At 43.9% G+C, this 15,188-nt stretch overlaps 1 long non-coding RNA gene across 1 annotated transcript in view; it reads right to left on the bottom strand.

Annotated features, from left to right (window-relative positions):
• Positions 1-201: 201 nt before the first annotated feature.
• The window catches only part of LOC126234693 (uncharacterized), a 604,178-nt gene continuing 589,191 nt past the window's right edge, over positions 202-15,188 (bottom strand). Inside the window, exon 3 of the long non-coding RNA XR_007544765.1 lies at positions 202-254. This is a non-coding gene — a long non-coding RNA (uncharacterized LOC126234693). The remainder of the gene's footprint in view (positions 255-15,188) is intronic.

Consider the following 15,188-nt stretch of genomic DNA (forward strand, 5'->3'; position numbering starts at 1 on the left):
GAAAGTAGGAAGTGAAACCTCATTTCGCTGCGACCTATTTACATTAAAATGGGACAACACAGCATCTCGTATCTCGTGAATCATATTAAGTTGTAACTAATCAGTACTTATGAACGGATAACACCGGTTACGTACACAACGTGTAAGTCACGGATTACCGTAAAGTTCTCTTTAGTTAGGACAAGTGTTTGTCATACTCACCCCGACGTTGCTGGCCTATCGAGACGTTGTGCTGGCCGGTACCATTCCATACACTGCAACAGGAGAAACACATTATCACCACCACCTCATTTACTCCCAAAACTCAACCCATAAAAAAGCACATAGCTGTTGCATTGGATAAGGTGCCTCAGATAGACGAGGGAAAGGTGTCTTACAATACAATTCTGGGCACTTATTATGGCGATGAATCAAACGATGGTCATGTGTATCTCAGATTTTAAACTTGAACCGTATTAAAAATATCTAGATTAGTTTATCCACGAATAATGAAAGTCGAAATAATTCATAACTTAACTTTTAAGATTGAATCACACAGAACATCTGGTATTTATACAATGATTTGGTCTGCGTCCTCCAGATTTTACATCACTCAAACTAGTAGGAAACAGAAAATACATTGAGGTATTCAGACTAAATTACTTAAATCAAGCTTTGCTGCTCACATGGCCCAACTCGGAGGTGTAGAGGATAATACCGGACAAATCATAGAAATATTACATTTTGCTAGGAAAGCATTATAGATGAATATTTTGGAACAAACATAAATATACAGCAAACAACCCTGTCGGAGGAACATCCGCATCTGAGCATTTTACCAGAGTCTGAAAATACCGCTACAGTTGTAAGGTTCTTTTATCTAACACACGTTAAATAATAGAACCTTAAATAAAAAAGAACTTTACAACTGTAGCGGTATTTTCAGATTCTGGTAGAAATATACACGGTGATTCAGCTGTACCTACCGACGTCGTTTCATGCAACACGCAACTTAAAGCTGGCCTTCAAAAACTACGCGTGAGATTTTCATAATCTCTCGCTCGCTACGCGCAAGCTTTTAGTCATATAGCAAAAATGAACAGGACCTTTCTGTAGGAAATTTAATGCAGTTAAATTTTGTGCTGGAATATATGTTCGCTGGAGGCCACGGTTTTCGTCTTATGGAAGAAAAACGTACGAAAGTGACGTTCAAACGCACCTCCAGCCCAAACTCATGCCTCACCAGTCAGGATTTATACTACGTTGCTCATGACACTCCCTCCTACCACTGTACAAAAATTACCGACCACACGAATCCGTTCCCAATATTCGACATTTTTTGGCCTTCAGTAATTGGGCTATTATGCTATCAGCACAGTTGGCTATTTGGTTAACACTGTCAATTCCAGCGCGTCCGTGGGGATGTAAATGTTTGTCTACAACTAATTACGTTGACACTGGCAATTCGATCCAAACTTAACCCTTACAAGAATAATAGATTTATAGTCTGAAGGCCTGAGGAATATAACAATGCAATTGTTATTTTATGCATTTAAAACTCGCAAAATTGTTAGGTAAAATTTGCATAAACGGCAGTTTCACAGTTTGGAAATGCTCGACTAAGCTGGTGACTTGATAAGACCAGTCGTTGAAGAATGTGGGAATAATTCTTGCAGTCGCCAATTTTTGTACATTGGTAGGAGGGAGTTCCACGAACAACGCGCTAGAAACCCCGACCGGAGGGGGTTTGGTGGAGGAGTGAGGATCGGTTTGAAGGTCACTTTCGTACGTTTTCCTTGAGTAACTCGAAAGCTACGGCGTCTAGCGAAAAGTACAAAATTTAACTATATTAAATCTCCTACAAAAAGGTCCTGTTCATTTCTTTCTGTGCGGCTAATAGTCTGCGCGTAGCGAGCAAGGGGGTATGAAAATTTCGCGAGTTGATTTGAAGGCCAGACATAACACCTCTGGATGTATATAACGACATCGATAGGGCCAGCTGTATTTTGAACGACCACTTAGCTTTAAGAAAGCCATATTATACTGATAGAGGAAATACGTATCCAGTCATAGCTACCTTAATGTAGAAAAGCCAAACATTACTGAAAAGACATCTTCATTGGACATTGCCACTTTTTTTGAAAGTTAGCTGTAAGTGCTTCCATCACCATGTGGGCTAAGAACAAGTCTTTGCAATGATATATATATCACAGCCGTACAGGTATTCCCTTACTATACCACATTGTTCTTTGGTTCAGCCAATCACACTACTAGCTCACGTGACGCAGACGTAAACAAATATGACAACCTTATGTCTTTGAAGCTTCCTGGCAGATTAAAACTGTGTGCCGGACCGAGACTCGAACTCGGGACCTTTGCCTTTCGCGGGCAAGTGCTCTACCAACTGAGCTACCCAAGCACGACTCACGCCCAGTCCTCACAACTTTACTTCTGCCAGTACCTCGTCTCCTACCTTCCAAACTTAACAGAAGCTCTCCTGCGGAAGAGATATTGGCAAGGACACGGAAACAAAGTGAGTGTCGTCCAGACACGGGAAACAAACTGAGCACGTAACAATCTCTATGAAATCTACCATTTGCAGCGAACGGCATAGTATCTAGCACACTTTCTTAGCAATAAATTTTTGTAGTCAGGGAAGACTTTATTCAGCCTTTACAACCGTCCGTGGTAAGTCCACAGTAGATTTTTTGCTATTGCTTACGTGAAGTCAACGGCGTGTGAAAGCCCAGTCCAAACTATAAGGGACTTGCTAACAGCGCGACATCGCCTGCAGCGCCTCTCCTAGGTTCGTGACCATATGGGTTGGACCCTAGACGACTACAAAGCCGTGAGCAGCTCAGATGAGTTCCGATTTTAGTTGATAAAAGCTGATGGTAGTGTTCGAGAGGGGCCCGCAAAGCCATGGACCCAAGTTGTCAACAAGGCACCGTGCAAGCTGGTGGCGGCCAGTGTGGCCGAGCGGTTCTAGGCGCTTCAGTCTGGAAGCGCGCGACCGCTACGGTCGCAGGTTCGAATCCTGCCTCGGACATGGATGTGTGTGACTCCTTAGGTTAGTTACATTTAAGTAGTTCTAAGTTCTAGGGGACTGTTGACCTCTGATGTTAAGTCCCATAGTGCTCAGAGCAATTTGAACCAAACTGGTGGTGGCTCCATAATGGTGAGGACTGTGTTTACGTGGAATGGAGTGGGTCCTCTGTTCCAATTGAACTGATCATTGACTAGAAAAGATTATGTTCGGCTACTTGGAGACTGTTTCCAGCCATTTCTGGCCTTTATTTTTATGGATGATAAACCAATATGTCACCGGGCCACTGGTGGCGACTGGTTCGAAGAACATTCTGGGCAGTTCGAGCGAATGTTAGGGACTCCCAGGTCGCCCGACGTGAATGCCATCGAACATTTACGGATCATAATCGAGAGGCACTTCGTGCACAAAATCCTTCACCGTCAACACTTTCGCAATTTTGGATGGCTATAGAGGCAGCATGGCTCAGTATTTCTACAGGGGACTTCCAGCGCGATTATGGGTAAAACAAATGGCTCTGAGCACTATGGGACTTAAATTCTGAGGTCATCAGTCCCCTACAACTTAGAACTACTTAAACCTAACTAACCTAAGGACATCACACACATCCATGCCCGAGGCAGGATTCGAAACTTCGACCGTAGCGGTCGCGCGGTTCAAGACTGTAGCTCCTAGAACCGCTCGGCCACCCCGGCCGGCTTATGAGTACATGCGAGGTCGAGCTGCTGCACTTCACCGTGCAAGAAGTAGTCCGACACGATATTAAGAGGTATTCCATGACTTTTGGCACCTCAGTGTATGTGAGACGGTGCAGTAAATATTATGGGCCACTATAATGCAGGCACTGGGAGTGAAAGGACAACCCTCTGGAGAGCTGCCGTGAGCTTAAATTGTTGCGAGAAGGTGCAAGCAGCTGGCATCAATGAAACTAAGTATTCATTGCTGACCATTACATCCTTTTCTCAAAATACTCACTTTAGAGTTCTCCATCTTTCGTATAATGCATGTTTTCGGCAGAATACTTAAAAGATGCAAGAAATCTACTAAAGAGACTAGCTAAACTTTGCCCGTCCGTCCTCTGCTAGAGCTGTGCGGTATTGCACTCTTACTAGATATGATTGTTAACGGAGGTCATCGGAATAGTTTTTCACTATCGCGAAACAGGGGAGTGTGTCCCGGATATGATACGTGAGTTGGGGTAGCAATCGTTAAAACAAAGGTATTCTTCGTTATTGTGAGTTCTTTTCACGAAGTTTCGGTCTCCAACTTTGTCCTCCGAATGCGAAAAAATTTTGTTGTCGCCCACATACACATGAAGAAATGATCATCGTAATAAAATAAGATAAATCAGAGCTCGCACAGAGATATTTAAGTGATCGTTCTTCCTTCACACTATCTATTCGAGAGTGGAAAGGTAGAGAAATAATGTGAAAGTGGTTCTATGAACCCTGTGTCAGGCACTTGAGTGTGAACTGCAGAGCAGTCGTGTAGATGTAGCCACTAGGTCTGCGTGACACTGTATTGGCCAATCGCAGTAGGGTGAGTGAACAACGTCGGAAGGTTCACGAGGATGTTCGCAGACAATGCTGTTGCCTACAGAAACGACACAAAATATTGTACTGTAGGAAGACCTGCACTTGATCCGATGCTCGGTGCAGGGACTGCCGCCTGGGCCTGAACTTAGATAAATGTAGCACATTGCGTATAAACAGGCGAAGGCATCCATTACAGTTCGATTACGCTAATGGCAATGAATCACTAAAAAAGGCAACAACCGCAAAATACGTACGAATAACCTGACGGAGCAACTTAAAATCTAATGACCACGTAAAATTTATTGTAGTAAAAGGAGCTGTCGCGTTGAGGTTTGTTAGGAGACTCATATTCATTCACGAAAGAAGTGGCTTACAAAACACTTGTTCGACCGATGCTTGAGAATTGCTCATTAGTGTGGGTTAATAGAAGCAGGGCCCACGAGAAATACGGGCCCTGCAACGAACGTCTGACGTCACACTAGTCGCCTTGTCCCGCCACACTCAGCGAACGCTCGGCTCCGTGCAGGGCCCACAGCAAATAAATATGTAACCGAAAAGGTAACCACTACGGGTCTTAAAATTGTCGTGAGCTATCGGGAGCTTACAAGCATTTAAACGCGCAGTTAGAAATGATTAAACTCGTGAAACGGTTACTCGCCCTTCGCAGGTGATGGCTGCTGTCACTCGCAAGACCTGTAGCGTCCCTTGCTGTGACGTACGCGCCGCGCCCTGTCTTTCTCGTGGGCCTCGACAGAAGCGGGGCAGAAGATCCAACGAAAGGGGCCGCGTTTCATCGCAGGATCGCTTAATAGACGCGAGGGCGTTACAGAGATGCAGACGACACAAGAGAGGCATCACGGAGAGGTATACTACAGAACTGCGAAAACTTATGTTCCAGGAAGAGTAGGTCAACATATTACTTCCTCCCACTAACGTGTCGCGAAATGTCCATGAAGAGCAAATCGGAGAAATTAAGAGCACATACGGAAGTTTACCGACAGCCGTTCTTCTCAGTGCGAATGTAACAGGGAAGGGTGACATTGTACCCTCCGCCACACGCCGTAAGGTGTAGATGTAGAGAGCATGGAGCGATGTGGGACCGCTGCGCAGACAGCGGTGTGCCGTTGGCAGTGGCCTGGCGCCCGCTTAATGAACAGCCGCTAATTATTTTTTATCTTCAAATGTCGCTTAATTAAGCGGTAGCTGCTTTTTAAGCGGCCACCTGAATCGCGTTAATCAGCGCATTGCCGGCGGGGAACATCCTGCCCATCACGTCCAGCTGCGTTCCTGCGTGGCCTGGTGACGGGCGAAAGCACCGAGGGATCTCCGAAACCTGCAGCGCTTACCCGGATTCCGACGTCGACACTTTTCATACTCTCACGCTCAACGCGGTCGGACGCACGAATGACTAGTTCAAGACGAATGGAACTCCTTGTAACTTGATACAGAATAAGGATTACAGCGCGATCACTTATTAATTGTATCACCAAAACCGTAGCACTGCTGAGTGAACTATACTGTACTTAAAACAGTACTTTAAATTTCGAGTATTGTGTCGCGCTTTTATACTCGCGTTGGCTAGCCACCTTTACATAATGTATTTATTATTGATTTCCCTATGCTCTATCAACTTTGGCCTATTATACAAAGACCTATGCATACTGTCCATAAAAATTTAAAAACTTTCCGCTGCAGTAATTCTGAAGTCAACTTTATAACGTAAAGATTTCTGTCAGCATCCACTCTCCCCCGGCCCCCTCCTTCCGTGATCTTCCTAAATGAATCAATTTATTTAACTCCGTGGTACAAAATTCCTTCATGCTTTTCTTCGCACTATTACAACCTGGCCCACGCAAGAAATCATTCTGCAAATTTAGTTGCTTAGCTTGCCGCCAGAAGTTGTTTAAAAACATAATTTCAAAATATGTAATAAGGAAATGTGCTTCTGCCTTGAGCAAACACTTTTTTTGTTTTTGTTTTACTACCCACATATCTTTCGCAGAAGTTCCTGCATCTTCGGAGGATTTTATTTATCATCTGTTGAACAATATACAAAGTATTTATAGATTATGATAATTACCAGCTTTTGAGATTGTAGTATTTACATTATTATAAGCATTGACAGAAATATTACCATGAAGAATAAATATATCCGCTAATATTAGTGTTGCTTTCAAAAAGACTTCTCGGTATTTTCAGCACAGGTACAATTGTCTTCCAGCCTGCTGGTAAGTATCATAATGCATAAAATCTTTGTATAGTGTTCCACAGAAAATAAATAAAATCCCCTGAAGATGGAGAAATTTCTCCGAAATATGTATGGGTAGTAAAACAAGAAAAATTGTCTGCTCAAGGCAGAACCACATTTCCTTATTACGTATTGGAAAGCAAAGGCGACGGGTAAGGGAAGAGCTTCGACCATAAAATGATTATAACTTTAAAAGTTTCGTAATCAGTAAACTGTTCAGCATGCTGATTAGCCAATGTGTGAGAGCTCCCCCTTCTAGCTGCATCTGTACAAACCTTACCTATGCTGATTAGCCAATGTGTGAGAGCTCCCCCTTCTAGCTGCGTCTGTACAAACCTTACCTTTGCAACTTCATTTATGCCAACATTAAAACTGGTCTTTAAATAACTGTTACTAAATCCGCAGCATGGTATTTATTTTCTCCATTCAATGGTTCAGTGCACAGCTCTTGTGCCCTGGGATATCCTACTAAAAACTTTGTCTTTCGAATTTTTAGCTTTGATAGTGACTCATTAGACGAAACTAGTTAGCTGTAACATATCTATCAAGTGCGATCAAGACGTGTGTGCATAAAAAAGTGAATAAAAGTTTAATTTTTCAGTGCGTGAGAGAACCCAGCCTCAGACAGATTTAAGAACTATAAGTGACGACATTCGGCGCTGCCGATCTGAGAAGTCGATTCCTACAAGAGTAGCGGCAGGCGCAACGGCCGAGAGAAAGTGCACGATGGCGCGAGTAGGGGGACCGGCTTGCGGGGAAGAGCTGGAGAGGGGGTTAGCGGTGGGGGAGGGGAGGGGGCTGTCGGCTGATTGCCGGGGTCAAGGCTCCACGTGGCTCCCCGCTGTCTCTCCCGTTACATACCTGTCGCCGCTGACATCGGGGTCAGCAGTGTCGCTCGTTACACAGCAGACGGAGACAGCTGCACACAGGTGTATGCAACTGTCTTTACTTTTTGTAAAAAATAAATACGGGGCGTTGTATGACATGATCTGCACCTACCTTAGCACTCGAAATGTGCACGTCAGCGTACCTTGTGTGGCGGGAAGTACCACTTCAACACCATTCCTTCTTTTTTTCCTGTTTTCTCTTTAGGTTTCTGGCCTAAGGGTCTTTACGCCCAACTACAAACTAATATAATAATAACAGGGCAAAAAGTTAACATGTACGTAGTTAAAAAATAAAAAATAAAAAAAAAACACCACAACGTGACAAACTGCAGATGAGTATATAAACATATATTCCTTATGTTACAATCTAGTTAGTTCATAATTAAATTTTAAACACCGCCGGCTTGCATGGATTCTTATACTTAAGTGTTGGCTAACATGCTTCACTGCTACGAAAAAGAGTAAATTATTATTGACAGAGAGTTCTGGTCTGTCAGCATACATAAATACGTGATTATAATACGGTTTTGTATTGCAGCCTCATTTTGTATAACTGATGAACAGTATCACCTTCAGACATTTATGGTTGTGCTAGTGAGGGATCACTGTATCACTGTCACTTACGAATTATGGTATTGGCCGAGTAACGAAGTTTGCTGTAAAAGCAGATATGGAGTGAACTTTCCCGCTACAGTTTTACCTCTTAACGCCTTAACGCAGAGCGCCGCGAATTCGCACCATACGAAAGCTACGCGAATAATTGTTTTTGAGTGCCAGTGACGATACGTGTAGATTCTAACGAAACTACGACGCCTCTGACCTGTGCTTCCGTTTCCTGTATATTTGGGTACTTCTAGAGAGACATGCTGTTCACGACGCACACAACTACACTCCTGGAAATGGAAAAAAGAACACATTGACACCGGTGTGTCAGACCCACCATACTTGCTCCGGACACTGCGAGAGGGCTGTACAAGCAATGATCACACGCACGGCACAGCGGACACACCAGGAACCGCGGTGTTGGCCGTCGAATGGCGCTAGCTGCGCAGCATTTGTGCACCGCCGCCGTCAGTGTCAGCCAGTTTGCCGTGGCATACGGAGCTCCATCGCAGTCTTTAACACTGGTAGCATGCCGCGACAGCGTGGACGTGAACCGTATGTGCAGTTGACGGACTTTGAGCGAGGGCGTATAGTGGGCATGCGGGAGGCCGGGTGGACGTACCGCCGAATTGCTCAACACGTGGGGCGTGAGGTCTCCACAGTACATCGATGTTGTCGCCAGTGGTCGGCGGAAGGTGCACGTGCCCGTCGACCTGGGACCGGACCGCAGCGACGCACGGATGCACGCCAAGACCGTAGGATCCTACGCAGTGCCGTAGGGGACCGCACCGCCACTTCCCAGCAAATTAGGGACACTGTTGCTCCTGGGGTATCGGCGAGGACCATTCGCAACCGTCTCCATGAAGCTGGGCTACGGTCCCGCACACCGTTAGGCCGTCTTCCGCTCACGCCCCAACATCGTGCAGCCCGCCTCCAGTGGTGTCGCGACAGGCGTGAATGGAGGGACGAATGGAGACGTGTCGTCTTCAGCGATGAGAGTCGCTTCTGCCTTGGTGCCAATGATGGTCGTATGCGTGTTTGGCGCCGTGCAGGTGAGCACCACAATCAGGACTGCATACGACCGAGGCACACAGGGCCAACACCCGGCATCATGGTGTGGGGAGCGATCTCCTACACTGGCCGTACACCACTGGTGATCGTCGAGGGGACACTGAATAGTGCACGGTACATCCAAACCGTCATCGAACCCATCGTTCTACCATTCCTAGACCGGCAAGGGAACTTGCTGTTCCAACAGGACAATGCACGTCCGCATGTATCCCGTGCCACCCAACGTGCTCTAGAAGGTGTAAGTCAACTACCCTGGCCAGCAAGATCTCCGGATGTGTCCCCCATTGAGCATGTTTGGGACTGGATGAAGCGTCGTCTCACGCGGTCTGCACGTCCAGCACGAACGCTGGTCCAACTGAGGCGCCAGGTGGAAATGGCATGGCAAGCCGTTCCACAGGACTACATCCAGCATCTCTACGATCGTCTCCATGGGAGAATAGCAGCCTGCATTGCTGCGAAAGGTGGATATACACTGTACTAGTGCCGACATTGTGCATGCTCTGTTGCCTGTGTCTATGTGCCTGTGGTTCTGTCAGTGTGATCATGTGATGTATCTGACCCCAGGAATGTGTCAATAAAGTTTCCCCTTCCTGGGACAATGGATTCACGGTGTTCTTATTTCAATTTCCAGGAGTGTATATTGTCATTGTTTGGACCAATGTAACGAAGTATCAGAGGTAAGTTCAGTTCTGAAAATTATTTGTTCGTTCTATAGTGTCTCTGACGTGGCGGAAATCGCTTTTTGATGTATTAACTAGATGCGTGTCAAATGAATTCGAAAATACTGTTTGTATAAAATACGCGTCACTGAGCGTTTATTTACCTTTACGGGCGCATGCAGGAGTTGAAATCAGGTGACGCGAAAGCAAATATTTCCGTCGATTTGTAGCACCAGAATACTTCCGTGACCAATTGTGTTCATTATGTAATTGTATATACTTTAATTTACAGGTTTCTAGTAACTCACCCGACCTCAACATTGTTTTGACTGGTTACATTTAATTTTTACTGCGTTGTGGAAATTCCACTGCACTGTTAACACTGAAACATAAATTCTATTAGCGATGGATCCCGGTGGTTTCATGCTGCACGAAGTACAGATGTAGATTTCAAAGCTCGTGTACCACTTGCACAGAGGGTCTGTGACAGTTTCAAAATTCCAATAGTAAACATAATGATCCAGAATTCAAATCCAGAATATCAGAGGCACTCTGCAAGCAGAGAGAAGACATGAAGAATAAAAGAGAGATAGGCCTTCAACCAGTAGAAAGACAAAGCAACTATGCAGAAAGCATCACGGTCCAGCAAAGCCGGTTACAGATGAGTATACCCGAAGTGGCTTAGTAGGTCATAAGCCTCATGTTAAAGAAACAAGGCAAAGATGTACAAGACCAAATTGTAGAGGACAGACACTATTCATGTGTACAAATGTAATTATCATATGTGTTTAAAGAATAAACTGTTTCCGGGAATTCAGTGAATAAATCCGTATTGCATTGTACTGTTATTATTATTATTATTTGCTTTTACGGCCTCACTGGACCACGTTAGTCAACCATTTCCTCGTCTCCTTCTTCAGTAAGCGCATGTTTCGTTCTTTATTAATTGTCCAGTATCTTTTCATTTGTTCTGATCTTTCCTGTCTTTCCTCACCTGTAAATAACCTTTTCATTGTGTATCGTTTGTCGACTATTGGGTTAAATCTTATTTTCCTGTCTTTGAGTTTCTTCAGATTTTCTATCTTGTTTTGCAGATCATCCAAGGTTATATCAAGTTCTCCCACATCCTCTTTAACTTTCTTGATCCATTCTACTTGTTGCTTCAGACTTTGCAGGCTCATTATTTGATTTCTAGCTTCTTGTCATTATTAGCTAGTAATGCCAAGTAATCTGCGAATCCTAAACAATTTAGGTTTATATCATCTTTCTTGGTTCCAATTGTTATGTTTTTAGGATTCTCTTTGTACCATTCTCTCATCAAGTATTCAAGAGCACAGCTGAAGAGCAGTGGTGATAGACCATCTCCTTATCTTAACACTGTTTTAATCGTACTGTATTGTATATAATTATTTAAAATGTATACCGGCACGTATTTTTCATTTTTATTCGAGTAAATCCTACTAGGCCTATGTATCGTCAAAATGTTAAATGAAAATCTTTTACTAAATGGAATGTTGGAAGTCTTCAATTTCTCAAATGTCTGTTGCGCAAATATCCGACATACCAAATTACACCTGACAGGTATAACACGTCTTGGTTTGACCTTATGTTCTCTATAACACTACAATCCTTATAACAAAATATGATTATGGATATTTTCTTTGAAGCAGAAATTTATTCCAGTATTAAGGAAACTGAGAATTGTTGAATTTCTTATAAACCATGGCACATTTAATATTATTAGTAATGTCTTTTCTGCACAACCTCAAATTTGTTAAATGTGTAGTCGCAGCATGTCGCAAAAAGGGTCATTTAACTCCTTCTATTCCACTCGCGTGTGGTGCGTGACCAGAAAATGTCGGTACTGCAGGTCTCTAACTCTTCAACACTGTTGTCTTTCTTCGCTTTACCCTCAATGGGTATTTTGTAGTCAATACATTGTTCATTCCTTTCAACAGATCCTGTAATTCTTCTTCACTTTCATTGAGGATAGCAATATCATCAGAGGATCTTACAAATGATATCCTTTCACTCTGAATTTTAATCGCACTCCTAACCTTTCTTTTGATTTTCGTCGTTGCCTCTTCAAGGAGCAGTAATTTCATCAGTTATTCGATCTAGGTGTCCAGTTTTCAGCATCTTTCTGTAGCTCCACATTTCAACACAGTTTCTGTTGTTTTCCTCTCTGTACTGTTTATCATCCAAGTTTCGTTTCCATATAAGGCTTCACACCAAATACTTTCAGAGAAAACTTCTAACACTTAAATTTGTATTTGATGTCAACAAATTTTGCCCAAACAGCGAAACCCATCTACTAACTTTAAAATGTGATTTCCCTATCGAATTTCCTCAGCGTCGCCTGCTTTAATTCGACTACACTCCTTTACTCTACTTTCTAATAACCTCTTTTCTAGACACTATCCATTCTGTTCAACTAAATTTCCGAGTCTGCCGTATCCGAAAGCATTAAAACGTCACCGGAAAATGTTGATGTTTTTACTTCTTCCTGAACTTTGATTGCTTCCCGTCAGTTTGAACAAATTTATTATTTTCTTCATGCGCTTCAGCTGTAAGTTGTTTAGTACTGCTATCTCAATAAGGCTGGCACTAAACCAATTAATTAATTATTTATTTCGGCATTCAGTCATCTAAGGACAACGATAAGCTAATGACAGTCGCTCGCGTTTAGTGTTTTCTGTTTGTTTGCTTTTCATCAATTTATTATGACTAGAACGATATTCACCCTATCATTTAATACTAATTATCAGTCTGATGTGGCAAAGTCCGAAATGTCACTACACCTGTTCTGTAGATTTTTCCGCTTTTTGAATCTTCCTGTTGCATGCCTATTCCTCTATATATACCAGCTGAACATGAATAAAATCGACAAATGTCTGGGACGGATTCCTGACTGGAAATGGAGGAAAAAAAGTCATACGAACACGTGTCCGGAAATGCATCGTTGCCACAGTAGATGGCACTGACGAAAGAAAGTTCCTCTGACCACTTGCCTGGTGTTCCTTGTGTGTTGAAGGCTGTGTGATTGACGCAGTGCACAGTAATCTGTAGACTGGTCCACTATTCATGTCGGAAACAAGCCAAGATGATGTTTGTGTACGGTCAAGCAAATGGTCGAGAGGCAGAACGCGGTCCTCCAAATCTGGTATGCGGTGCGCCCAGTCCCCGCCCCCCTGCACGATCGTCTGTCTGAAAGGGCCCATGATCACATAAACGCCCAAAAAGAAAAAGAAAAACACGTTCAAATGGCTCTGAGCACTATGGGACTTAACATCTGAGGTCATCAGTCCCCTAGACTTAGAACTACTTAAACCTAACTAAGCCGGCCGAAGTGTCCGTGCGGTTAAAGGTGCTGCAGTCTGGAACCGCAAGACCGCTACGGTCGCAGGTTCGAATCCTGCCTCGGGCATGGATGTTTGTGATGTCCTTAGGTTAGTTAGGTTTAACTAGTTCTAAGTTCTAGGGGACTAATGACCTCAGCAGTTGAGTCCCATAGTGCTCAGAGCTATTTGAACCACTCAAACCTAACTAACCTAAGGACATCACACACACAAAAAAATGTGTGTGAAATCCTATGGGACTTTAGTACTAAGGTCATGAGTCCCTAAGCTTACACACTAGTTAACCTAAATAATCCCAAGGACAAATACACACACCCATGCCCGAGGGAGGACTCGAACCTCCGCCGGGACCAGCCGCACAGTCCATGACTGCAGCGCCTTAGACCGCTCGGCGAATCACACATATCCATGCCCGAGGCAGGATTCGAGCCTGCGACCGTAGCGGTCGCGCGGTTCGAGACTATAGCGCCTAGAACCGCTCGGCCACAAAGGCCGAACGCCCAAAAAGAGCGAGAAATGTTGTGTGATGTCGTTGGTGTCCGTGAGAGTACTTGTTTTGGTATAGCAGTGCTGCCCCTCGACCGTTTCCATCTGCCTGGCCGCACACAAACACCATCCCGACTTCTTCCCGACATAAATACCGGACCATTCTGCTGTCTACTATACGCTGCGTCAATCACACAGCCTGCAACACACAAGAAATACACGGGACATGATCAGAGGAACTTTCATTCGTCAGCGCATCTACGTGACAACGATGCATTTCCGGTTATATGTTCATGGCATCTTTTTCCTCCATTTCCAGTCAGGAATCCGTCCCTGCAGTTTGTCGGTTTTATTAATGTTCATCTTGTATTTTGGTAGTCATGTTCAAGGGCATCACTGCACAAAATTCTCCCTGTGTTCAAGGTAAGACTTGCATGAGACAAAACTCGAACTTTCGAAGACATTTTCTTCTTCAAGAGTTGACGGAAAAGATGCTGAATATCTTCGAAAGCTCGCGTTTTAATGCGAGTTGAACAGAGAAAGAATTTTATATGTAGATGCAACCGATTAAAAACTCAGAGGCCAGGTTATTCTCGTTTCAGATTTCGAATAAAAGATGTTGAGGATCCTTTTTGTCGATTTGGTGTTATCCACTCTTCGTTTGTCGTCACAGAACTGAACTCTGTTGCGTTTGCAAAATGTGTCTGCCCTTTTTTATTTCAGTATATACAGGGTATTACAAAGTGTATGCAGGGTGAGGGATAAAGCCATAAGGGACGAAACGTTCGCTGACACCCCCAGCGACGCTACACCTCTTTTTATTCAGTTCGCTGGCCAGGAACGACGAGAAGTTTGCCGAACTAGGAGGATGTACTAACCATGTGTGCTGCATACTACCTGCCCCGGTAAAGAACGTCTCTTGGTGGAGAAGCGAATCAGGGACTTCAATTGGTTCGGCCTACCACCTTTCACGCGGAGCAAGTGACTGCATTATAAGCAACACACACTGCAGGCGCACGTCGCAGACTGTCTACGCCCTGCCGCTTATCAGAGACATAACGTATGCTAAAGGAGGCTTAGCGTCGGCGATCATTTTGTCTCTAACAAAAGTTGTTTCCCATGACTTGATCTATTATCCCTAGACGTTTGATGAAAGGAATTTACAACACCGTGTCTATCATGTTTCGTTTACTTAATGTAAATTCCGTTTTTATAGTTTTGTGGCAGTATACTGCGTAAAATCCCTCTCTCTTTACGTTCAAATTCCATTAGTAAACTCTACTGGAGAGTATGAGACAGATGCCTATAGACTCAC

This window comes from Schistocerca nitens, chromosome 2 (assembly GCF_023898315.1).
Source record: "Schistocerca nitens isolate TAMUIC-IGC-003100 chromosome 2, iqSchNite1.1, whole genome shotgun sequence".
Taxonomy (NCBI): domain Eukaryota; kingdom Metazoa; phylum Arthropoda; class Insecta; order Orthoptera; family Acrididae; genus Schistocerca; species Schistocerca nitens.